Source organism: Cryptomeria japonica, chromosome 5 (assembly GCF_030272615.1).
Source record: "Cryptomeria japonica chromosome 5, Sugi_1.0, whole genome shotgun sequence".
Taxonomy (NCBI): Eukaryota; Viridiplantae; Streptophyta; class Pinopsida; order Cupressales; family Cupressaceae; genus Cryptomeria; species Cryptomeria japonica.
Genome location: NC_081409.1, coordinates 47,708,906 through 47,736,717, shown reverse-complemented (window position 1 = coordinate 47,736,717; position 27,812 = coordinate 47,708,906).

Below are 27,812 nucleotides of genomic sequence, written 5' to 3'. Positions count from 1 at the left end.
TGCCTTCATACTTGGATTTGGTGTTTAAAATTGACATGCACGTGTGTATCTAACACCTAAATTTGGGCTATAAAATGAACGTGAATCAGACTACATTAGATTAAATCATTTTTCATTTTCTTAAGGGAAAAGAACTTTTCATTATGTCTAGGGTGGACCTACTATTGCACTAACTGACTTTCTACCCGCCATCAGGCCCATGGGAGAAAGAAGGAAGGTGACAACGACATCCAAATTTTATTTTTGTTCTATGTAGTGAGGGGTATCTTTGACTGGGGATTTCATCACCCCATAGAGGTACTTCGAATTGGGATACGTTGGGGATATCATCTCTCCCAGCGTACTCTCGAGCGGGTTTTTCGAGCCACTATATAAATATACTGGTCAGGCGGCTAGAGTGTTGAGTGAATTCGACATATGTGGGGGCCTTCCCTGCACCGATAAGCTCAACTAAAGCCTTAAGTGGCTTGCTCTGAGAATCCATCGTTGGATCGGGATCCCTCGAAACCTAATACTAAGAACCAATTTAGTTGCCAAAAATCCTACATTCAGTGGTTCCGGGAGTGCGGATCGTACCCCATAGATACCCCTCATGTACCTTACATTATGAGACAGAAATCCCTCGGTGATAAGATATTCAAATCTTCGAGGTAAGAGAGACTGGCATGCCCAAGAAGTGTGTGTTGTGGAGTGGAGCCAGTGCTGCTAGACTCTCTATCTGTCCATCTTGTCTTGGTATTTTGCTGTCGGGGCCTCACTGAATGGTGTCCACTATCCAACCTAAGATTGTATTCCATGCTTTTTTATGTATCGTTGTGATAGACCAGTATTGAGTCAGTCCTTTGGGCTATTTCAGGCCCTATCCCACGTATCTCCAAATTTTCTAAGATTGTATGAAATTTGAGTCAGTCAACTATACATACCTACCAACCATTGTTCTCGGATTTGGAAAACTGTAAAACATTGTCCTACACACGAAGTTACCAAAAACAAAGTCCATTTTGAAACTGATTCTCAAAACATCCTTACATACTTGTGACCATAGGTAGTCCCATTTATGTCCTCATTATCATCCATAGTCTTTTGCATAGTCCCTTTTATGTCCTCATTATCATCCATAGTCTTTTGTATAGTCCCATTTACGTCCTCATTATCATCCATAGTCTTTTGCATAGTCCCATTTACGTCCTCATTATCGTCCATAGTCTTTTGCATAGTCCCATTTACATCCTCATTTATATTAGTTGCATAGTCCACCATCTATCATATACGTCTTCACCTAGACCTCATATATGTCTAAGTCCATTATCAGTTATAGGTTCATAGCATGTTCCTTCATGGGTCTCCCAGGTGATGGTTTGCTCCCCTTCGAGAAACCTAATCTAGTTCCAAACGGCAGTCAACGAGAAATCATTGATGGTCTCGCTAACTTAGCTTGGGATTTAAGAAGAAGCGCACCCCAGTATATGGGAGTTATATATGAGATAGATATTGAGTCTAGGATTGCCCGTATGATTGACAAAGAGATTGAGGCCAAACAACTTCGTCAATAAATGGAAAGACTTGCATTAGAGAAAGCTAGAAAAGCTAAAAAGGTCTCACATCAAAATCCTTAATAGAGCATCTAGTATAGTATTGCATACCTCATATTTACGTCTACTGTCTAGTGTTAGGTCATCATCTTGCATAGAACCATCATCATATAGGCAATTTTAGATGCCCATCACAAGGTCCCATAAAGCAAAAGGAATAATGGACCCGAACAACACACAGTCTATAAACCCTACTTGGAACATGGACATGTCAATAGGTCAACACTCAGGTACACAGACAATGTCCACCATAAACGAATTACAACAACATCTGACAAAGGAAGAAATTGAGTCCGCACAGCAAGACCCGCATGTCCTCATGATCCTAGATGCACTTATACATAGCGATAGGGACAAGTATCTTTCGCTGTTAATACAAAATGGGGCAAAATTACCTGAGGATTTTGATGTCACAAAGATTTTACCACCAGGAAAAACTTTAGGTCAAGATATTATTCAAACACCACCCTTGACGGAAATACAAGCAATGACCTCTAGTCTTCCTCAAAACATACCTCTCCCAACAAATGTCAATACAAATGCAAACTTTCAAACAAGCGTGTCATCTTCAGCGATCAATGCTAGTATACCATCATAGAGCATACTGATAATGTCAAGTATCTCAGCACCTATTCAAATGTAGGCAACAAGTGTAACCCAACCTCCAGTTTCTTATTCTATGGGATCCACATATGGTTATCAAAATGCAAATCTAGGTATTACCAATACAACAGGTACAACTCAACCAAACATGGGTTCACATATCGCCTATTTCACAGTACCTACTGGAACACACAACACACAAGGTTACAATCTTGGTTCCTTTCAACAACCTCCTAGTTATGCAACCACGAATCCTTTTGTGGGACATACACACACACAAGGTATACCTTTGACATCAACAAATATTTTGACACAACAAGTACAGAGTTTGTAACAACAGATGACGACCATGCAAACTGGTAATGATAAAAAGAGCTACACAATGCAGGACTTACGTCCTTATCCATTTGATCACACATTATACATGCCACCTTTCCCACAACATTTTGAAATGCCCAAATTTGATAGATATCAAGGGAAGGGTGATCCTAGAGATCATATTAGAGAATTTTTTATAGCATGTATAGAAGTTGCCTCGAAAGACACTTACCTAATGAGACTATTCCCTAAAAGTCTGGGAGCTCCAGCTTTAGAGTGGTTTTCACATCTACCACCAACCATCACGTCATGGGGGGAATTAGTTGAACAATTTATTGCAAACTTCTCGCACAACATTGACACCCCAGTTACTTTGATGGATTTATGTGTCGCTAAGCAATACGAGAATGAAACATTTGCAACCTTCATACAATGATGGAGGGCTCTCTACAGAAGATGCAAGACAATTATCCCAGAAACAAAGCAAGTGGATGTGTTTACAGAAAATTTGATTCCTAAGATAAAATATCCGATATAAATGCAGTGTCTTACCACATTCAAACAAATCACAGAAAAGGCTCTCAAATGTGAGAAGGGCTTGGTAGAACAAGGTCTTATTAAGTATGGAAATACCAACAACAATGACAAATCTAAGTTTTGGTCAAAAAACAAAAATGTGACTGTAGACACCTAAAATTGTCATGTTTAATTAAATAAATATTTTATTTATTTAATTATCTTTAGCCTAATTCTTCTATTAATTAAATAAATCCTTATTTATTTAATTAATTCATTTATCCTCTTCTAGCCTTATTTCTCATTTAAATAAATACTTTTATTTATTTAAATTACCCTTTTCCTAATAGCCTAATTCTTCTATTAATTAAATAAATCCTTATTTATTTAATTAATTCATTTATCCTCTTCTAGCCTTATTTCTCATTTAAATAAATACTTTTATTTATGTAAATTACCCTTTTCCTAAATTAAATAAATATTTTATTTATTTAATTGATCTCACTCCTTCTATTAATTAAATGAATCTTTATTTATTTAATTAATTCATTAGTCTTTTCTACCCATGACACATGTCATTCATCTCTTAATTCATACACTACGTACCCCTTTCATTATTTTATTATTTCTTTTACCTACCCTCTAATCATAGCCAACCTCCTTTTACACCTCTCAATCTTATCCATCCATTTCATATTGTGTCTTCTATATAAGGAGATGCTTCCTTCATTATCAAACCCTAATTATCTAGCTACTTGATCAATTTGACTACTTGGCATATGCGATCCTACTTGCAACCACATTCCGTTCTTTGTTAAGCTCTTGTGCACATAAAATCTGAGAGCAAATATATCAAGCAAGATCAATGGAGATAGGAAGAATGGAGATCCAAACCCTATTGGACATGTGATGGTATAATCTTTGTGATTTCATTTGATTTGCATTGTCTTAGGTAATCTTCATATGTTATGGTGGATCTTTGTTGTTGTTAGGCTAGGGTTTTGTGGTTGAATTCATTTAGCCTTTCAATATCGTTATTATTGTTATCCATTTTCACCATATACATTTTGGCATGCCCGATGGAACTCTTGTCCCTTTTGCATTTAACATTTTGTTGTAGATTTTGTATTGTGATGTTGCAGATTTGACATTTTTGACGACATTTTGGTATTTTCATGCCTGTGTACTTTCGGATCGCATTTTTGGTTTTCTGCCGCGTCTATGACATCTGGAATCGCGTCTATGCCCTCGACAGTATTTTATTTTGTAGATTCTAAAAACCGCGTCTGTGTTCCTCAGTCGCGTCTGTGGTGTTTTTAGACGCGTCTGTGTCCAAACGTCGCGTCTGGGTTCTGGAGCCGCGTTTGTGTCTCGCAGAAGCGCGTCTATGTCAGAGAGTCACGTTTGTGTCTGGGGTAACCGCGTCTGTGTGCATTGATTTCATTTTTGGGGTTTTATTGATTCAGTTTTTGGTCATTTAATGTTTCAGATCTAGTTTATTTTGAGCTAACATTTTCAGATCTAGCTAACGAAATTGGTGCAGCTTGTCTTGAAAGTAAAATCGTTTGGTTGAAGGCCCCTATTTTCAAAAAGTCTTTTGGATTTAAAATTTACCTAACTTGTGTGCTTGCAGGAAGGGGTGATTATTTCAAACAATCCAAACTACTAACAAATCTTTGTTGCAGGTCCTTAGCAAGGGTTTTTGGATTTTTATTGTGTGCCTTGTTTTCATAGACTAGCAAACACTTCAATTGGTGCACTAAAATTGAATCATTGTCTTTTGTGTCCTGAGAAATAGGCTCTTTTTGTTTAATCTTTAGAGGGCCTGTCTTCCCGTGTGGTCATTAGGACTACTAGTGAGAAGAGAATGACCCAAGTGGTAGCAAAAGAAAAGCCATCTTCTTCCAAACCACTATAAATAACTGTATTCATGGTGAAAACTATGAATAACGTGTGCTGATTAGTGCATATCGACACTATGTCTCCCCATAAACCCGTTTGATCAAATTTATTTGATCAGTTGTAGGGCGTAACCCCTACTGACTGGGAGTCTTCTGTATTTACAGAGCTGAAAGTGCCGCATGTATGGCCACACGAGTGGATGCCCTTACTAGCACCTTTTTGTTTTAGAAGCCCAAATCCTTCTAGTTGTTGGGGCAGGAGGTCGGACCTCTGGTAGAGGCCCACACACATACGGTTCTTAGTAGAGATACAAAGTTCACCATGGGGAGTTTTTCTGGGGACTGATGCTTGGCTGACCCGAGAAGTGAGTGGCGAGGGTGGAGCCAGTGAGGTCAAGCATCTAAGTATCCGCTCTGAATAGCATAGCCTCGGGGGTAAAACCCCATGTGGGATCAACAACTATTGTCTTGGCTAGCCATAAGAATTGTACTTGACTTATTTTAAACATTCAAAACATTCAAGACCAAACAGCAAAACATTGTGTCTTTTGTGTCTTCAAGTGTATGCAAAACATTTATACATCAAACAACACACTTTTCTTGGAGTCATTTTGAGTCTAGACACTTGCAAACATTGGGTCTTCATCAACACTATGTCCTCTTGTCACGAAAAATAGTCAAATAGTTAGATTTGGTCACAACAAAAATGACTTCACAGATTGGAAAAAATTGCACAAATTTTGCAAAAACGCGTATGTGTTGGACATAATAGCGTCTGTGTTGTATAACCGCATCTGTGAAGGCTAGAAATGCGTCTGTGTTTCCAGAATCAACATTGCAATTTACAAAAAAAATCTTAGAAATGCGTCTGTGTTAAACAGAACCACGTTTGTGTCAGGAAATCGCATCTGTGAAGTATACAGGCACATTTGTGTTCAGAATTGAAAAAAAAAAACTTTTAACAGTCCAGCAAACAAACACAGTTAGTTTCATAATTCTTGAGCCTCCTAGGTTATTTCTCCAAGTTTTCATCTAGCATTCAACCTGTCTTTGGGTCTCACACAGTCCATCATTACTTTACACCTTACATTACATTTACATTTGTCTAAACTTGAGTCAAAAGGTCACTTGCTTGTCCTCATCTTGCTTTGTCAACACACTACATACAACAACATTTTGCTAAGTGGTCCCTCATCAAGGTCTATCACCTTTAGGTCTCATTTGGTCTTACTTAGAGTCAAGGTCAACTTACCTCATCAAGAGAAACTATCCTCTCTTTGGAAGTCACACCTACTCTACTACATACATACTTGGTCTTACACTTTGGACATTGCAAGTACACTTTAGATTCATTTACATTCCATCCTATCCTTGGTCTTCCATACTTTTTCCATTTTCATCTAGTCTCACACATCTCGGTCAATACCTAGTTCATGGTTGAAACCTGTCTTCAAAAATCTAGGAGAGAAACTAAAGAGGCTCAAGAGTCCGTAAACATGAGTTCTTATGAGTATGACAATGATATCTTTTTCAATTCTGATCATACTACATTACCTGACATGGATGCCTATAGAAACATTCCAAATGTTGAGAACATGGACACTACAAACAACAATGATACACACAATGATGATATGGACAAATTTTCAGTACATTCAGTAGATGTGGAATAATCCATTATGGATCCCCGTTTCAATCGATTGGTTGAGGAAATAATGAGGAGGGATAGACAATACTTCTTACAAATGATGGCACAAAGTGGAGCCAAGATACCTCATGATTTTGACATGCCTCAAATAATGGAAAATTGACCTTTGCAACAACCTCACTCCAACATGGATCAAAGGCGGCCTAATAGTGGAGGCAATAGAAGACCACATCTTGTGCCTAAATCTCCATCATCTTTGTTTCAAAAACCAGAGGTCCCACATACACATGGTCAAGCATATGATACTCACCTTTGCAGACCATTATGGAAGTCTTATGCAGAGAAATATGCTCAATCACATATCAATGCTATGGATCAACCACCAAAGCAATTGGATATTCAAAGGCATGCTCAAAATTTGGATACAAGGAAACCCCGTGTCAAATTTGGGGGCAACACATTAGAACATGACATGCCTGTAGAGTATGGTATACATGGATAAAATAGATATTTCGATCCTCAACATGAATCTATACCAAGTGGTCCATATATGCAGCATCACTATAGACCTCCTCCATATGAACATGTGTATGATCAATATAATCCATATATGCAACATGCTTCTCCTCCAATTAGTGCCTCAAGCATGGGGTATGGTCCAAGAAGTCGATCTCCACCTAAGAACAATTTGGAGAAACAAATCAGGGATTTACAAAAGAAAATGGAGGACATAAATACACTGAAGCCAACATACACAATGAGAGACATATGTCCTTATCCATTTGACAAGAGCATTCTAGTGCCTCCTTTTCCTACACACTTTGTGACGCCTAAATTTGATAAGTATAGAGGAAAAGGGGATCCTAAGGCACACATAAGACAGTTTTTCACAGCTTGCATTGAGATAGCAGCAGAAGAGACATATTTGATGAGATTATTCCCACAGAGCCTAGGCGATCAAGCTATGGAATGGTTCTCCCAACTTCCACCTGGAATTAAGTCATGGGGTGACTTAGCAGAGGCATTTATTCAAAATTTCTCCTACAACATAGAGACAGACATATCAATCACTACTTTGTGCAACACCAAGCAAAAAGATGGAGAGTCTTTTTCATCATTTGTAACCACGAAAACAAATGGTAGAAATGTTCACTCAAAATGTTAACAAAGACATTGGCTATGACCTAAGGAAAGCTTGTTTGTCCACCTTCAAGGACGTCATTGAAAAAGGCTTAGCGACAGAAGAGGTCATAATTGAACAAGGAGTCATTAAGATATTCAAGGAAAACAAAGATGACTTTAAAGGAAAAGACAAGCCAAGATTTTGGAATAAAAACAAGAACACAGTCAATGATGGTGTTGTTGATGCCAATACAGTGCGACCTGAATTCATTTTTTCCAGATCAAATCAGGTGAATACTCAAACAACTTCTAAATCACGAAGGAAGTACACTCCGTTGGGAGAACCACTTGAGTCAGTTTTCAAAAAGCTAGTGGCAAACAAGGTAATCACTATTCCAGATTTTCCTCCATATGAACCAAAGGTTAAACCAAATTGGTGGAATGATGATGAATATTGTGAATTTCATAAAAGCAAGGGTCATAAGATAGGAAATTGTCATCGACTGAAGAACATCATACAAGATCTCATTGATAGAGGTGACATTGAGATTGAAGGACACTCATCCAATCAAGAACATGAAATGTTTAAGGAACCATTCCCAAAGCATGACAAGGGAAAAGCTGCAGCCACAGATGACCAAACCAACTATACCAGAGCATCTTATAACTATGATTCAACCATCAATCACATCTCGATGGACAATTATGTCTCTACCATTATCATCAAGGACAAAACCCCTGAGAATTCTACCCAGAGACCCAAGATCGTTCTGAAAGGCGTTGGATCTTCTTCCGAACCTACCTTTGAATGTCATGTTACAACCCGCCGAGGTAAATTCACTTTGCAAGGTGCTCCAGCTAAAAACACTGCTTCCTCATCAACCAAACCTGAGTATGACCTTGTAGAACAGTTAGGGAAGACACCCACTCTCATCTCCATACTTGAACTCTTGTGCATATCCCCCACACATAAATCCATTCTTGACAAAATCTTGAGAGAAACTGTTGTTCCTATTGATCTGAACATGGACCAGTTTCAAGCCATGGTGGGATACCTTTCCATTCCACACTCCCTTACATTCACAGAAGCCGATGATGCCTCCGTGAGCTAACCACATAATGCACCATTACACATTGAAGCCTTCATACACAAACATAGAATCAAACGAGTCCTAATAGATGGAGGAGCAGGTCTAAACATTTGTACATTGAGCACTATTAAACAATTGGGATATTCAGATAAAGCTGTGAATTCTACAAATAGAATTACCATCAAGGCGTATGATGATGAAGAGCGTTCATCCAAAGGCACAGTCACTTTGTCTCTCAGAGTTGGGCCAGTTACAAAGGATGTGGTTTGTCAAGTCCTTGACCTAGAGCTCACATACAACATATTGCTAGGACGTCCATGGATTCATGAGATGAGCACAGTCCCTTCTACATATCATCGATGCATCAAGTTTCCACACAATGGAGTTCAAGTGACCGTCAAAGCTGACCCAAATCCATTCATATATTGCAACAATCTGCGACCTAGATCAGAAATAACAATCCCAGTCAATCAAGAAGCTATTCCTTCAACAGCATATGTGGATCCAGAATCCTTGAAACCTTCTACATCAAAGCAAGCAGAGCTCAAAGAAAAATTCAAGATTAAAGATTTGGGATGTGGTGAGTATATCTTTCATGTTGATCAACTCCCACTATCTCCTAAGACATTCAGTCGACAGGAACAATCTATAAACAATTAGCAAGGAATTGGGTGTGAACCACCTAGTGTTGTGGCTACTAAGTCTGAATGCAATTCTCCTATAGTGGTGCAAGCAAATCTTGATATCAGTACTCCTAAGAGTGGTTCCAACAAAGAATCTATTGAGAATATCACCAGCCCTCTTGAGAGCTCACATAGCCTTACCGTTTCATCCATTCATTCCATTTCCACTCCACTTCCAGACTTGGATCAACAAGAATTACAAAAGCCCTTATTCATTGGGGATCAAAAATCAAGCTTTGAATAGAAAAAACTAAAAGTCAAAACTAAAGAAAAGTCCTTTAGTCCAAATCAAAATAAAAAACTATTGGACTCTGCAAAAATCAAAGTCAAGGATAAAAATTCTATGAATCAAAAAGAGCAAGAGATGATCTCCCCTAATATCAAAATAACTAGGGGCAAAAGTTCTAAAATTTTAAATCAAAAAGCATACTTGTTCATCCTAAGTCTCCATCATGCTATCCTACTTTCACTTCTTTTTGCAATCATAAGCCTTCATAACTCATCCACTTGTTCCACACATCCTTTCCCTTCTAGTGATACATCATGGACCTTTAAAGGAGCTTCCTCGCAGGACTTTGTTGTTAGGGATGCCCAAACTTCTTTAGGTGACATGCATACGGGCCTCTGTAGTCCACATACTAGTAATTCTATCTCAATTCCTTTATCAAGGAAGACAGTCACTCGAGCTACACATCATTTAGTCAAGGATCAATGCAGTTACAATCATAAAGTCAAGCCTCGCACATTTGAGGTAGGTGATTTAGTTTTTAGAGAAAACCCCAAAAATCAGCAAGACAAAGAGAAGAAGGGCAAGTTCGAACCAAACTGGCTTGGTCCTTACATCATTACAGCAGTATATGGATCTAGTGCATATCATCTCTCAACTACAGAAGGTGAACCTTTGGAGGATCCTATCAATAGCATGCACCTTCGCAGGTTTTACACATAGCTCTTCAGAGTATCCTAATTTCAAAAATACAAAAAAAAAAAAAAATTTAAAAATACAAAAAAAAAAAAAAAAATTCAAAAATACAAAAAAATTATAAAACAAAAAAAATCGTTACTTGGTGAAAACCTGGCAAACAGGTGCCTTGTGACACAAAAAACATTGAAAAATCGAAAAAAGTAAAGAGAAATAATTTTGTCCAATGGTGAAAACCACTTTGGTGGCGCCCTGGGCAAGTACCATGGTAAAAACTGGGTCACCAGTGCCATGCGTAGAGACAATGCTCCTCCCTCCTTCAGGATTCCATTTCATCCTTCATTTTGCAAACACTCATAACCTATTCATTCATAATAAACTTACCCATTCCCATCATGGCTTGTTATTGATCTACCTAAGATTGGTTAGCCATTCATAATAATCCCTTTTCACCTCCCTTTCCATCCATAATAAATCAGATCCTATCTGTGGGTAAGGAAAATCCTACATCCAGTGATGGGTGTGGAACTGAGAACATCACATGTTTCGAGGAGTACAGTTTCTTTCAGTTTCCTTCAGTCTATCCGCGCACAATCCGCAATAAAGCAACATTTGCATCACAGATCCGCAATAAAGTTTTGTCTTCTCCGCAATAAAGTATCAGTTTCATGGATTCAATCAGTTTCAGATGAGACACAACAACAATAATGGGCTTCAACAAATCAAATCTTTCAACAGACTCAGACAACATATGGTTCCGTGCTATCTATCCTTTTTGTAAAAGTAAACATTGTGACCACAATCAAATAAGACTTATACAAGTGACAAGAGACACTAAACTTGAGGACTACAGTGGATGTTGGTGTCGAGTCTTGGTTTTCTTTTGATTTTATCTTCTGGTGACATGTCTTTTAGCTTTTCCAGGATGTCTCTGACTAGAGATTTTATCTCCAAGATGTCTTTGATTAGAAAGGCGAGGATGGGGTATCATCACCTATTTGTATTTGATGTCTGTGGATTGTCTTTTAGTAATGCTATGACTTGTCCAAGGATATGAGGACACTGTGAGTCTAGTGTGAACTGGGGCATTCCTTGTTTGTGACTGTCTTATCTCCATGCAAATAGGTACAATGACTTTCTGGGTCGAACATATGCCTCGATTGTCATAACCTACTTGCCATAATAAATCTCAATGATGATAACGCACAAGAAGCTCTTTCACTTTCATATCTTCTATCTTTCATCCCCCTTTCTTGGTTGACTTCCATTGTCCTTCTCGAGTCCGCGTAGCCTGCTATCACATGACTAAGTATAATGACACACCAAAAACATTTGCATTTCATGTAGTTGCACCTGTATTACCACATATAAGCATTTCATACATACATATAGATATCACAACTGCATCACATCCTGCACACAACACCTATTAGCACAATTTAAATTTGCATTATCATATTCATCTGCATTACATACATTCACATTTGCATCATGCATATACATATAAAACTTAAAAGAACAAAAAAATATATTGCATTGCATCATATACATATTTGCATCCATATCATAAGCATCACATAGAAACATACATCACATAGGTACACATGCATATAGCTACTGCAAAGATGAATCATCTCATATATATATATATATAAAGTGTCATGATACAATGATGTCAAAATCATATGGCTACAATCACCCACAGGTGTCTACATCATCATACAAAAATGGTACAATACTGATACATAGGGAGCCCTCTACGGCTATGATGAACTCCCTCCCTTGGAGCCACCTAGCCTCGATAGAGTCTGAGCCCTAGAAGGACCCGTCTTAGGATCATCCCTCATGTCCCCTCTATCTGGTGGTGGTGGAGGACCCATAACCCCACCACTAGATGCTTGTCTCCTCTGGCTCCCTCCCGTAGCTATCGCTATCCGTGATGGTCTATGGAAGCTCCTCGCCTGCTGATTAGTTGGCACTGCACCATAATAGAGATCTCACCAATAAGCAATCTCCTCCCCTGCCCGCAGGACATAGGCATATTCAGCCCCTATGTCCTCTGCCGCCTGCCTCCTAGCCCTCAGTGCTGTCTCAACCTCTGTGTAGCACTGAATGGCCTAGTCCCGCTCTCGCTCAGTATCTTTGAGCCACCTCCTGAGTCTATCCCTCTCCCTCTCCAAGTCCTGAATCTCATCTGCCTGTCCCTGGCAGATCTCTCTCAACTCAACCAACTCATCCTCCTCCGCCTCAACCCCCTGTGCCTCTGCCTATGGCTCCCCCTGTATGGGTGCCTACCACTGTGCCTGTGCCTATACTGGTGGCTGTACCTATACCTGTACCTACCTCTGTCCCTATCCCTGCACCTATTTGGGACCTTGTGCTGCTAGCACCTATAGCGGTAATCCACCACGACCCCTCACAATCCACACCTGTCGGCCTCTCCCCCCATCATCTCCATCATCATCACCATGCCCACCACCATCTCCATCTAGCAGCTCTCCTAGATTTGTCAGGCATAGAAATGGATGCTCGACCCAATATACTGTGTACTCTACATCCATGTCGGCATCCTCGATCTCTGGCCATATATCCCAGGGTAGGGGCATCATCTCCACTAGCTGTATAACAGCCTGATCATATGATAGTAGCGGCCCAAACTATGCCTGATCCCTGACAATTCATGCATACATGCTTGAACCCTGTGGCATCCGCTGGATCCTGCCAAACTGCCTGCCCACCCTATCAACTAGCTACCTCTCTAGTACATAGGGCGTCCTCCCAATCAGATACTTGCTCCGGAAGGTGTAGGGTAGCTCTACTGCATCATCCTCCCACTGCTCACATCCCAGGTATGACCTCCATATAACTGTATCAATCTCATCTATAGCCCACCTCCAGTACTCCAACCTGCCAATCTATGGCTGTGATGTGATCATATCATACAAATGCATGAAACTGCGTCCATGACCTCTACCCCTGAAATGTATAGGTTGTGTCACTGATAGATGCTCATAGGCCCACACCTGTAACAATGTGACTCCACAACCCAATCCCACTGATCCATGGTACACAAACTGATGTAGCTCATAATATAGGTGTGCTAGCACACATGGTCCCTAGGGATATCTGGTGTGCTATGTCACCAGTGTCTCCAATGTGCTCCCCCAGCCCACAGCCAACCCTCGTGTCACTCTATCCAGACATAAGAACCCACTGATTGCTCCTCCTATCACTACCGGTAGTGCCAATCCTGTCTGTGTCATGGTATCCCATGCCACATGCCCTGCCCTCATCTTCAGTCCTGGGTCCCGGAACACTCGTCTCAGGGCCTCCCTGTCTCCATCTTGATCATAGGGAATCATCTCCCCATCGATCGGTATCCTCAGAATCCAGTATACATCCTCCAGGGTGACTGTCATCTCACCCATCGGCAAATGAAACGTGCAAGTCTCAGAGTGCCACCTCTCCGCCAGTGCAATCAGCAATCCCATGTTCACCCGAAACTCAGGCACATATAGAATATGTCTCAGACCCATAGCCTCAATAGCATCTCTATCCTCGAAGGTCAGCTCAGGTCACAACCTCTGAGTCGATGTGAATCTCTCCCATGACTCCAGCATAGGCAAATACTCCTGTAGTCAAGCAAATCAATCATGTCAGTCATAGTGGCATTCACTGTTCATCACAAAATGCTACTTTTTATCTAAGTGCATATGGTACTCTATCCTAGTGACATTCACTGTTCATCACAACGTGTTGCTTCTATCCTAGTGGTACTCCCTATTCATCACAAAGTACTACGTGTTTGGCACTCCCTGTTCATCACAAAGTGCTGCTCACATTTGCACTCCCTGTTCATCACAAAGTAATTTCTATGTCTTGGTACTCACTGTTCATCACAAAGTGCCTCGACCTATCCTAGTCTTCCCTAGAGGACCTGCTTGAGTGTATCCTCTTAGCATCTTATCCAGTCAATAGCATATGTTCATCACAAAATTGCCAATTTGACCTTGAAGACATAAATGCGCCTTCATGACATAAATGCGCTTATAGACTGCATAAACGCGCTTGTTTTACACAGACGTGCCTGAAACACACAGACATGCCTATGCTCTGCATAGATGCACCTGAAAGACACAAACATGTCTGCATAGCACAGATGCGCCTGCACAGCGCAAACGCGACCGCATTTTGCATAGATGCCTTTTCCAGCACAGACGTGCCTGACACAAACACAGACGCGCCTAGCACCAACGCAGACGCGCCTAGACGTTTTTGACATTTTTTGGACCCTATTCTAAGTGCATTTATTACCCTATCTAGCATGCATTAATGACAATAATAAATGCATCAAAGTACAAGGAGGTTTTGTGGTACTTACCGACTCTCCTGCCTCTACTGGCCTCTGATATCGGCGAACGTGATCGAATCTGTGAATCAAAGCCATCGCTACTGACTACTGCTACTCTATTTCGCTCTACACTCTGCTCTCATGGATGTGTGGATGAAAATGAGGATTTATTTTCCCTCGTGGTCTATCTTATAGACTACCCTAGCCCTAGCCATCATCTCCCGAGTTAGTTTTCTTTATCCTATGACTTTGTCACTTTATTCGGTCAGTCCTTTCTATCTCGTCTTTCTTATTGAGAGATTGTCTGTGATCTTTTCAGACATTTTTTCATCCAATCTCTCGAGGGGGCATATCATTCCCATCTTGGGGCAACTTTGTATCAGTTCATATTATTTTCTTTGAAACAACGCGACAAGCCGCATTGTCTCAAAGAGGGGCAAAATGTAGACACCTAAAATTGTCATGTCTAATTAAATAAATATTTTATTTATTTAATTATCTTTAGCCTAACTCTTCTATTAATTAAATAAATCCTTATTTATTTAATTAATTCATTTATCCTCTTCTAGCCTTATTTCTCATTTAAATAAATACTTTTATTTATTTAAATTACCCTTTTCCTAAATTAAATAAATATTTTATTTATTTAATTGATCTCACTCCTTCTATTAATTAAATGAATCTTTATTTATTTAATTAATTCATTAGTCTTTTCTACCCATGACACATGTCATTCATCTCTTAATTTATACACTACCTAGCCCTTTCATTATTTTATTATTTCTTTTACCTACCCTCTAATCATAGCCGACCTCCTTTTACACCTCCCAATCTTATCCATCCATTTCATAGTGTCTTCTATATAAGGAGATGCTTCCTTCATTATCAAACCCTAATTATCTAACTACTTGATCAATTTGACTACTTGGCATATGCGATCCTACTTGCAACCACATTCTGTTCTTTGTTGAGCTCTTGTTCACATAAAATCTGAGACCAAATATATCAAGCAAGATCAATGGAGATACGAAGAATGGAGATCCAAACCCTATTGGACATGTGATGGTATAATCTTTGTGATTTCATTTGATTTGTATTGTCTTAGGTAATCTTCATATGTTATGGTAGATCTTTGTTGTTGTTAGGCTAAGGTTTTGTGGATGAATTCATTTAGCCTTTCAATATCATTATTATTGTTATCCATTTTCACCATATACAGTGACCAATGATGGTATTGTAGACGCCAGGAACAATAAACAGAACTCAACCCGTTTGATCACTTGGAATGAGTCCATCAACAAATCCACATACCGGGAATAACACAACCTCAACCAATGTAAATGCTATGCAAAATACAAACACAAGATACCCCAGGGTAAACACTCCAAGAAGAAATTACACACCTTTAGGAGAACCTTTTGAGTCAGTGCTCAAAAAGTTAATACAGCCAAACATGATCACTCTACCTGAAGTAAGAGTATATGAACCAGGTCCTTTCAAACCCACATGGTGGAATGACAATGATTTCTGTGATATAGGACTAAAGGTCACAAAATGGCAAGTTTCTACAAGTTGAAAAACTTGGCCCAAGATATGATAGACCAAGGGGATATCACAATTGATATGGATAAGACCTCAACAAAAATGAATCATACGATTTTTAAAGATCCGTTTGTTAAGCATGACAAGGGAAAAGCTACCACATCAGGTACCCAAGACAACATGACTAATTACACGAAAGTCTCATATGACTACACTATTCATGCCATTAGCTCAGGAGAGACAACAAACGATGATTCACAAGAAACACCTGATCAGAAGGACCAATATCAAGACACTCATAAAGATAACAACCAAATTTGCATGATATCTGAAGGACCAAAGTACGACGATGATACGAATCTTTGTCTCCAAGACTGGGGGTAGGATCAACCATCTCACTCAGATTGGTTTGAAGATGAACTCATTGAACATATTATGAGTGTCAAACATAGACATTGGGACTATGAAGAAGGATTTAATATAAATCTAGATAAGACAACCTATGATACAAATGATACAATTGCTACAATCACAATTACTCCTAGAGACAGAGATACCACAAAATCAACCACAAGCAGTAGGGACTTACAATGTAGTTGAGCAACTTAAGAAAACTCTAGCACAAATATCCTTATTCAAACTACTGCGTATTTCACCCAATCATAGAGCTATACTAGACAAAGTACTTCAAGATTCAGTAGTGGACAAAGATATAGATGAACGTGCCTTCCAGTCTATGGTAGGAAATCTGACACATGGTACACATATTGCATTTACAAAACAAGATATTCCTAGTGATAAATTGCTCCATAATGACCCACTACATCTGGAAGCTTACATTCACAAGAAAAGAATCAGAAGAGTACATATAGATGGGGGAGCCGGTCTGAACATTTGTACCTTAAAGCTGGTCAAAGCACTGGGATATTCTGAACTTCACATTGATTCTTCCAAAAGGATAAACATCAAGGCTTACGATGATGAAGAACATCCATCTAAAGGCATTGTAACATTACCTATAAAAATAGGACCAATAACGATAGAGGTTGCTTTTCAAGTCCTGGATAGAGAGCTTGGATATAACATGTTACTAGGCCGCCCACGGATCCACACTATGCAAGCAGTACTATCTACATTTCATCAGTGTGTCAGATTCCCATACAATGGTATTGAAATCACCATAAAGGGCGATCCAAATATGTTTCAACATTGTAATTATCTAAAAGACAGTGTTGATAATCAGGTACCTATCAATTAGGCTGCACCTCTCACTACATAGTTGGAAACATTAAAAATCACAAAAATACAACAAGATATGCCTACAACATCCTCCTTACAAATAAAGGATATGTGTTGTGGAGGGTACTCTATTTCAAATACTTTAAATGGGAAACAGTTGTCTCTTTCTCCTAAGTCCTTTGGGAAACCTCACACTACAATACAAAAGAAAGACAAAGGAAAAGAAATTATCAGATACTCAGACTCATGCTCTTTCATTAGATGGGGAGACTTAGAGGAAGAATCCTTGAACGAAGATGTTAACCATTGGATATATAGAGAAGAAGATCATATGATGACACCTAGAATACACATAGATCAGTATGGCAATGGATTCAAAATACTCCAAAGACATGGATATGATGGTACCACAGGCCTAGGGTTACAAAACAAGGAAGACTAGAACCTGTTGTTCCTAATGACAATCCAGGAAATCAAGGATTGGGATACAAACATGTACAACATATCACACAAGCCAGACAACGTACCCTTGATATACTAAATCAACCAAGCAAACCATCAGATTACATATCACAAAGGAATTGGTCCACATAGGCTCTTCCATCTTCATCTCAAACAAGCAATCAGGTACCTACATCACCAAGCGCAGAATCAGATGGGGAAGACATGAGACAACTCTTGCAAGAACCCACCACGGAGTTACAAAATGATGCAGTTGTTGACACAACAGTATAGGCTAATGTGGCAATAGATGCATGATTACCCCCACCACCTAATTCCCACCCATGGTTATTGTCACTACTTTTACCACGAGAAGCAACTTAGGCTCAACCAGACGAAATAGATGAAGAAAGATTGCAAAGGCTTATACCTGGCTTAAGAAGGGTCACTAATGCACAAAGAAGACCAGTCAATCTACAAAGGAATCAGGGATAGGAACAAGAAGAAATAAGTGATGATAGCCCATATGATGAAACATATATTGACAGTGAGACAGATTCTCATGACTACGAATTCGTATCACTCCATGATTCTAGCCCACCAGAAAGTGTAATATTAAGGAATCAAATAAGGCTTATACAAGATGAAGATACACAAAGCCAGTCAAACAATTAAGTCTTCATGTTATCCAAGTATACTAAAGAAGGGAGTAATGATTTACCCCTAGTACATTCACACTTGATTGATTGGGGGCAAGAAGGAAAACCAACGCTGGATTGGTTTGAAAACGATGAAGCGATTTCAGAATTTTTAGGAGTCAGAAAGGGATTTCCGCAAGGTGATCATAAAGCAGGGTTTGCTATAGACCTAAATAGAACAAAATACTTTGGAGAAGAAAGTACTTCTCAAATAGAAGATAAGGATCAAACTACCCCTAATGACTTGGGAAATCTTCCTATGGAAAGAGAAAGTTCAACATTACTTACAGAGGAAACAAAAGAAGTAAATATAGCAGAAGGGGAAGTTGTACATAACATCCATCTAGCAAAATCACTGAGCAAAGAAGAAAAAGACAGATTCATTCATTTTTTCAATCAACAACCTATCAACTTTGCTTGGTCCTATTCAGACATGCCGGGCTTAGATTCTGAATTAGTGTTGCATCACTTACCATTGATACCAGGAGTTAAACCTTACAAGCAAAAATTAAGAAAGATGCATCTAAGTATTGCATTGCTAGTTAAAATAGAATTACAAAAGTTGCTGGATGTAGGTTTTATCAGACCTATTGACTACGCGGAATGGATATCCAACCTGGTACCTATGACTAAGCCCACGGGAGGCATCAGAATCTGTACGGATTTTTGAGATCTAAATAAAGCTTGCCCTAAGGATGACTTCTCGCTACCTAATATCGACATGATAGTTGACCTTACAGTTGGAAATGAGATGCTATCCTTAATGGATGGTTTTTCAAGATACAACCAGATTAAAATTACACCAGAAGATCAACATAAAACAACCTTTACATGCCCGTGGGGAACGTACTGCTGGAATGTGATGCCATTTGGTCTTAAAAATGTCGGGGAAACATACCAAAGAGCCATGACAATATTATTTCATGACATGATCCATAACATAATGGAAGATTACGTGGATGACATATTGGCTAAATCACAAACCAGAGAAAGTCACCTTGCAGTTCTTACATAGATATTTGATCGGTTGGAATAGTATAATGTCAGATTAAATCCAAAGAAATGTGTGTTTGGCGTAAGAGCAGGTAAACTATTAGGGTTTATAGTATCAAACAGAGGAATTGAAATAGACCCTACCAAGGTCAAGTCAATCATTGATATGCAACCTCCATCAACACTTAAACAACTCAAAGGGTTACAAGGAAGATTGCAATCCATAAGGAGATTCATAGCACAGTTAGCAGATAAGTGTCACCCATTCCAGCATTTACTCAGGAAAGGAGTTACTTTTAAATGGACAGAACAATGACAGGAAGCTTTCCAAGCTCTAAAAGATTATCTTTTGAACACACCAGTGTTAATATCTCCTACTCCAGGACAACCTCTATTGTTATACATATCAACAATGAACTCAGCTCTGGGAGCTCTATTGGCACAACATGACAAAAATGGAAAAGAAAGAGCCATTTATTATATAAGTAGGACTCTAATCGGCTATGAGCTTAATTACACCCCCATAGAGAGAGCATGCTTAGTAGTAATCTTTGCATCCCAAAAGCTCAGACACTACATGTTGAGTCATAAGGTACAACTCATTGCACGGTTTGACCCACTCAAATACCTATTGAGCAGAGCGACATTGACCGGGCGATTGGCTAAGTGGGTTATGATCTTGAGTGAGTTTGATATAGAATACATAGACAGAAAAGCTATCAAAGGACAAATCATAGAAGATCAATTAGCAGAGGCTCCTATACAAGACAATCACCCATTGCTGATAGATTTTCCAGACGAATCCATGTTTACACTAACCGCCTCAGTAATATGGAAGTTATACTTTGATGGGTCATATACAAATCATGGATCTGGAGTAGGTATTCTCTTCATTACTCCTCAAGAGGATGTTATACCCAAGTCATTTAGGATCAATTTCCCATGCACCAACAATATGGTAGAATATGAAGCTCTCCTCATAGGGCTTCGTACAACGATGCAATGGAAAATACAAGAGTTACAGGTCTATGGTGATTCGCAGTTAATTGTAAACCAGGTCAATGATGATTACAATACGAAGGATGAAAAACTCATGCCTTATAAAAAGTTGGTCGAAGATTACAAGGAGTATTTTAGGAAAATTACCTTCGAACAAATCCCCAGAATACAAAACAAGGCAGCAGATGCAATGGCGACCATAGGATCTCTTCTGAATATTCCTACTAATGAAACTCAGTTTGAGTTTATCATAGAACAGTTAATGTTACCTGCATATGAGACTCCCTTATCAGACTATGTATGTGCAATTGTGGGTACAGAATCACCTTGGTACAATGAAATATATACATTTTTGCATACCCAATACATGTCACCAGATCTGTCCAGAAATCAAAAGAAGACCTTTATTCATCAGGCATCTAGATACACCATTATAGCTGATACTCTATATAGAATGGGTTTCAATGGTACTCTTCTCTGGTGTCTAGATGAGAATGAAGCACACCTTGCTTTAAAAGAAGTCCATGATGGAATCTGTGGGGCTCACCAAAGCGGTTTGCCATTATCAAAGAAACTGCTGAGAACGGGGTATTACTGACCAACCATGGAAAAAGATGCTTACAAGTATGTATAGAAGTGTAAACAATGCCAAATGCATGGAGACCTTATTCATGCACCAACACAAGATCTTCAACCCATCACATCACCATGGCCATTTTCACAATGGGGATTAGATCTAGTAGGTAAAATCAACCCTACTTTGTCCAACGGGCACAAGTTTATCTTGGCAACCACTGAATACTTTACAAAATGGGTTGAGGTGATTCCTTTAACATACACCACTGGAAAGCAGATAGAAAAATTCATGCTCAACTACATTATATGTAGATACGGAATTCCAATGTGCTTTGTTACAGATAATAGACGTCCATTTAAAAACCAGGAAGTGAAATAGTTGTGTGACAAATTCCACATACAATAGAGATTTGCCACGCCATATTATCCACTAAGTAAATGGCAAGCAGAGGCTACAAATTAAACAATATTGAAAATTCTTAAGAAAGTAGTCACTAACACAGGATGGGACTGGCATCTCCAGTTGAATCCCACTCTTTGGGCCTACAGAGCAGGAGTACGCACACCTATAGGAGCAACACCATATCCCTTGGTCTATGGTACAGAAGTGATACTCCCCATTGAAATAGAAATATCATCTCTAAGAGTATCCTTACAGAACATTATATCAGAAGAAGACTACAGGGTAGCCAGGTTGCAAGAACTAGAGACCCTTGATGAAAAATGACAAACAACATTCAATCATTTACAAGGATATCAAAATAGACTGAGACGAAGTTACAATAAAAGGGTCCACCCACGAACCTTTCAAGTGGGAGATCTAGTACTTAAAGAGAATCAAAGGAACTTAGCAAAACGAGAAAGGCCAGGGAAATTCGAACCTAATTGGCTAGGTCCTTTCATTATAACAAGGGTCATAGGAAATGGTGCCTATCAGTTGGCTACCATGGAGGGAGATCCAATCTCTGACCCTATGAACAACATGCACTGTAAGCGATATTATACCTAAGGGCTGTTAGTTTAGGTTTTGCTTTCCGCATTGCATATCATATCATTCAAAGCACTGCATCACATATAGTCTCTTTCTAAAAACATCATATTTAGAAGTAACACTTGTAAAAGTTTCTGCATTTATATATAGCAACATCAATAAAACAAGGCAACTGTGCAAGTATATCATTCGTTTGAATTCAAGAGAAACAAGGGTCATCGCCTTTCTTAGATATTCGGACATGAAGTCTTTGGGGTTCTAAAGTCATTCATTCTCAACATTACCCTGTGATGACGCTTTACTTATGGTTGGGTAGTGATTTCACTATTTGATACTTGTTAACCCACAATCTATCAATTGCTATATCTCACACCTTAACAAAATCTCTAATTCATTCTAGACACCTAGTTGATCATACGACTATTGAAAAATCTAAAATTCTACTTCAGCGCCACTGTAATTGTCACACCCAAGTAGGTTTCATTACTTACAAGTCAAGGCAAGAAAAGGAAAAAAGAAAAAGAGCTATGCCAAATATCCATCTAAAGGCATAAAGAGCAATGATATATTACTGAAATATCATGTATACAAATGCGATAAAAAAACTTGACTATGGGAACATACAAGTTACTCCATCAGGGCTATGAACGCCTATTGGCAATGGAGCAATATTTGAGAAATTACAATCTATAACCTTGTCGAAGCTCTCAAGGCTTGCTGGCAGCGAGGCTCTATTTAGGATGCTTTTGAAGTTAGAATAATCCATGTAGCTAGTCATATAGGATGCTAAGGATCTTTAGTGAACACAAGAGTAGAAATTAACTCATCTGCACACACATGGGAAAAAGAAAATCAAAGTTTCAAGAACCAATGGGGAAGTTTTTCGTGTCTCCATTTGTAAAACCTAGTCACTAAGTGTGTTGAGATGAATGTTCTGAAGGGCCTTAGAGATCGATTGACCGCTTATCTATGAAATGTTTTGCACCTCCATTTCAATTGGTGTATTCAAATGCAAAAACTAACACAATCAACCTTGTTCGAATAGGAAATGCATCTTCATCCTGGACATTGCATTCACATAGGTCATGTCAAAAATTCATTTGTCTCCATATGCATTCTACATATCATCATGTCATACAGGTCGGCACACTAGGGGCATAACTGAAAAAATCCAACAAATTAGATAAAATCCTGAAAAAAATCCAAAAAATCAGATAAAGTCCTGAACAAATCCAAAAACATTGAAAAACTCAAAACCCAAAAACATTGAAAATCATGAAATACCAAAAACATCCATATAAAGTCCTGAAAAAATCATCCAAAAATAGTCAAATATGATCTTGAAAAAATCATCCAAAAACATTCAAATACGATCCTGGAAAAATCAACCAAAAACATTCAAATATCGATCTACATAATTCAAAAACATCAAAAAAGCTATTGGAAAAGAACTAAAAATAAAAAATTAATCAGTCAAAACACTTGCAATAAAATGTCTTGTGAGAAACAAATACCCTATTAGATATCCAACAAACACTTTGCACGAAGTTAACAAAGGATACGACTATCGAGTCAAACATCTGCAATCAACTGATCAAACTGTCTTATCAATCGTTTCATATCCATATCAACGTGATCATTATCTTGTCTTAAACAGAAGAGGATACACTCGAAATCAGACAGGTCAGTCTTAAACGGGGTCTACAACTTTCTGAGATCAGACATTATCAACCATCACATCAAACAACTGAGACCGAAGGCACAAGGTCAGTATAGCTGCTGAATTTTGTCCGGGTCAGTCTTTATCTTTTTATCATTTGGTGATAGATATTGTTTCTATGCTACTCAAGGATGTCCACAAGTGACTAGAGGAGCTATGATGAGCATTATCTTTTTCTTTGTTTGTTGTTTGTGGTGTGAACCGATGAAATTCTAGGGAAATTGCTCTAGTGGGTGTCTGTGATAAGAGCCTTCACATCAAGGTGAAATTGCCACACATACCTTGATCCCTAATGCAATTCCCAGAATGGAGGGTTCACTCCTTGTCTGCTACATGTTTGTTTCTACAATGAGATATCTTTGCATCTTGGTTCCTTATACCCTGATGTGCTAAAGTTTCATTGCTCAAATAATAAGGCTCAGTGATGAATATATATTGACGCAATAAAATATGTGACACAGGTTCGCGATTCATTCAATTTCATTATCATTTTCATCTCATTTGCTTATTGATAGTTTGTTGGTTTCTCATCTCCCGTCTAAATCACATTCTTTCTAACATTCTTTCTATCATCAATTTTTCTCTCTACCATCTGACTAACATTTCTTCAAGGAGTATTTGAGTTAAAATTGATTCAACCATTATCATACAAAAATGCATTCATTTATAGATTGATTTGCATTTCATTTATAGAGTTTATTTGCATTCATTATAGGTTCAAATGCATTCATTTATAGATTCATTTGCATTTCATTTATAGAGTTCATTTGCATTCATTACAGGTTCATTTGCATTCATTATAGGTTCATTTGCATTCATTATAGATTCATTTGCATTTAATTTATAGATTCATTTGCATTTCATTTATAGATTCATTTTCATTTCATTTATAGATTCATTTGCATTTCATTTATAGAGTTCATTTGCATTCATTATAGGTTCATTTGCATTCATTATTGCATTCATTTAAATCATCATTACTACATACATGTATTACCATTGCATTTAAAATCATATAGAATTCAAATAGATATGCATCATAGAACTCATAAGCATACATGGAAAGCAATATAATATATATCATTTCCAAAAAACCCACATGCTATATATATAACTCAAAAATGATAATGTGTGTGAATACGATAAATAAGCCTAAAGGCTCAGATAACATGATCATCTAACACTGCCTCTATCAGCAGGTGGATCCTGTCCACTAGATCCTGCCCCAGGATGTCGAGGTGGTCCCATAGCACCACCACTGCTGGTCCGTCGTGAAGTAGATCTACTCAATCTCCTCCCCATGTATGCACTAAAGCTAGGCTCTCTCTAACCCTCAAGGATGGCTCTCTCATATGCCTGTCGATAATAAATAGACTCATGCGCAGCAGTGAAATACCTATCTTCCTAGTCGCGCGCATCTGTACCTGCTCTAAAAAGATGATCGAAGGCATCCATAGTAATCTAACATCTCCACACTACCTCATCTCTCTCCCTCTGGAGAAGATCTCGCTCGATATCTCATCTGGCAACCTCATCCTCCAAACTCTGAACCTGCGCTCTAAGAGTCTCCAGCTCATCATCAACCTATCCTACCCCACCCTCTGCGGCAAGCACATCCTCCAACTCTGGCATATCCTCATCATCATCCCCACCATCACTTCTTGATGACTCTGAAGAATCATCGCTGTCCTCACTGCTAATAGACTCAGTGTCTCCACCAATGTCTATGTCCTCATCTCCCTCTCCTCCCTCACCACCTCCCCCATCTCCACCACCTCCTCCCCCATCTCCACCATCTCCTCTGGCTCTCTCCCCTGCGTCTATCCTCAACCGCTGTCTCGGATGGTGAATCTGTTGTGCTGTAATAGGAACAATAGGATCAGTCAAAGGCACTGGCCCGTGCCTATCAAACCACGTATCATACTCCGTTGTCATCCCTGGATCCGCTCCACCTCTGCCCCAACCCCAAAGTAATGGCTGCAAAGAATCAAACTCCATAGAAGCAACATGTGGCTGAATGCACACACCCCAATCATATACCTCTTGCGAAACATGAGCAAAATATGCAGTAACCATAGGTGTCACCTGTACCTCACCGAAGTGTCTGAGAACCCTCCCAGGAAGATACATCTATATGATCCGCTGAGTCTCAAAGGTCCTCCCAATGAGATATCTCTGCTGTTGGTAGAAAGACAAGTGTGCTACATCATTAGGCCAACCGGGGCAATCTAAGTAAGGTCTCCAAATAAAATGCTGCAATATATCAAACTGATGTCTCCAGTACAAGGTGTTCCCCGAACCCCTATGTCTGATGCCTATTGTATACCTGAAAGCATAAGGCTCACCCAGCTGCAAGTCTACATGAATGACAGGCCTAGATATAGAAATATGTTCTCATGCCCATGTCTGAAGCAAAGTAACACCACAACTGATAGAACAGTATCCCAGATACACAATACCATGCATCTGATAATACAACATGGCAAGTAGACAAGGACCCCAAGCATACAATTGATGATGCACAATCATATCATGAAGCACTCTGCTACATCCAACGGGAAACCCATGACCTCGTCTGTCGGGTATCAGTAAACCACTAACAATACTGCATAATACAATGGTCAGGTCATCGTAATCTAATCGGGCCCAAGGGATCTCATAATAGCCACTGATCTGCAAATCCTGAATCTCACACTCAAAAAGTGCACATAGTCTGGCAATGCCATCATCATGGTCATATACAACTCTCTCACCATGAATGGGAATACGTAATATACACCATACATCCTCTAAGGTAATGGATGCCTCACCAGTCGGAAGATGAAATGAACAAGTCTCAGAGTGCCACCGCTCTATCAAAGCTATAATCATGGCCCTGTTGATCGTAATCTCTGGCAAATGCAAAACATGGTATAGACCAAGCTGACGGATATGCTTGATCTCATCATCCAGAAAGTCAGCTCGAAGATCAAGACCACTGGGTCTGCTCTGGCAATAGTATAACACTCCAATGTTCTCCTGCAACAAGAAAATGATCACAATATCAGATATCAGATCCAGAAAAACCTATAAATTTTCAAACGCATGACAAAAAGTTACATATACAACAAATGCGTGACACAATGAGCGCATGCATAACAAAAAACACTTATGCGTGAAGCTATAAACGAATGCAACATGTTAACACTATTGCGTGACACTTACAGCGCATGCGTAGCATTTACAATGAATGCGGTACACTTAATACTATTGCATAAAAATCGACAAGCGATTGCGTAACGGAGAGCAAAAAATGATCATGGATTTTTTTTGAAAAAACAGGCAAAAAACAGGAAAAATTTGGAAAAGTACCATGCCACCAATCCCAACAAGTCTCTGATATGAACGTACTCGGTCCGACAAGTGCAAATGAGCTCTATAACTAGCCATGATGATCAAATACTCAGAAACAGGCACATAAATTGCAAAGATAACAAGGAACTGTCAAATCACAAATGAGCAAATGAAATCCTAGAATTCTCTATTTATAGCTCAAAAAATTAGGGTTTTATGACACTCTGACGCCCATGGTCCCTGCCAGCTTCAAACAACTTGTAGCCTACTCAAACGATCTCGAAATGACATGAAATTTCACACACTTGCTCTTTACACTGGTATCGAAAACATGGTCTCAATTTTTGAATTTTTCGACCACCTTTTTCGAGGGGGCATATTTACACTATATAGCAATACCAAGGCATACTGGGGCAGAATTTCTCATTTTCTTTGAAACAATGTCGTTCCGACATCGTCTCAAAGAGGGGCAAATGTAGACACCTAAAAATGTCTCGTTGATCATGTACTAATTATTCCTCTAATTGATTAAA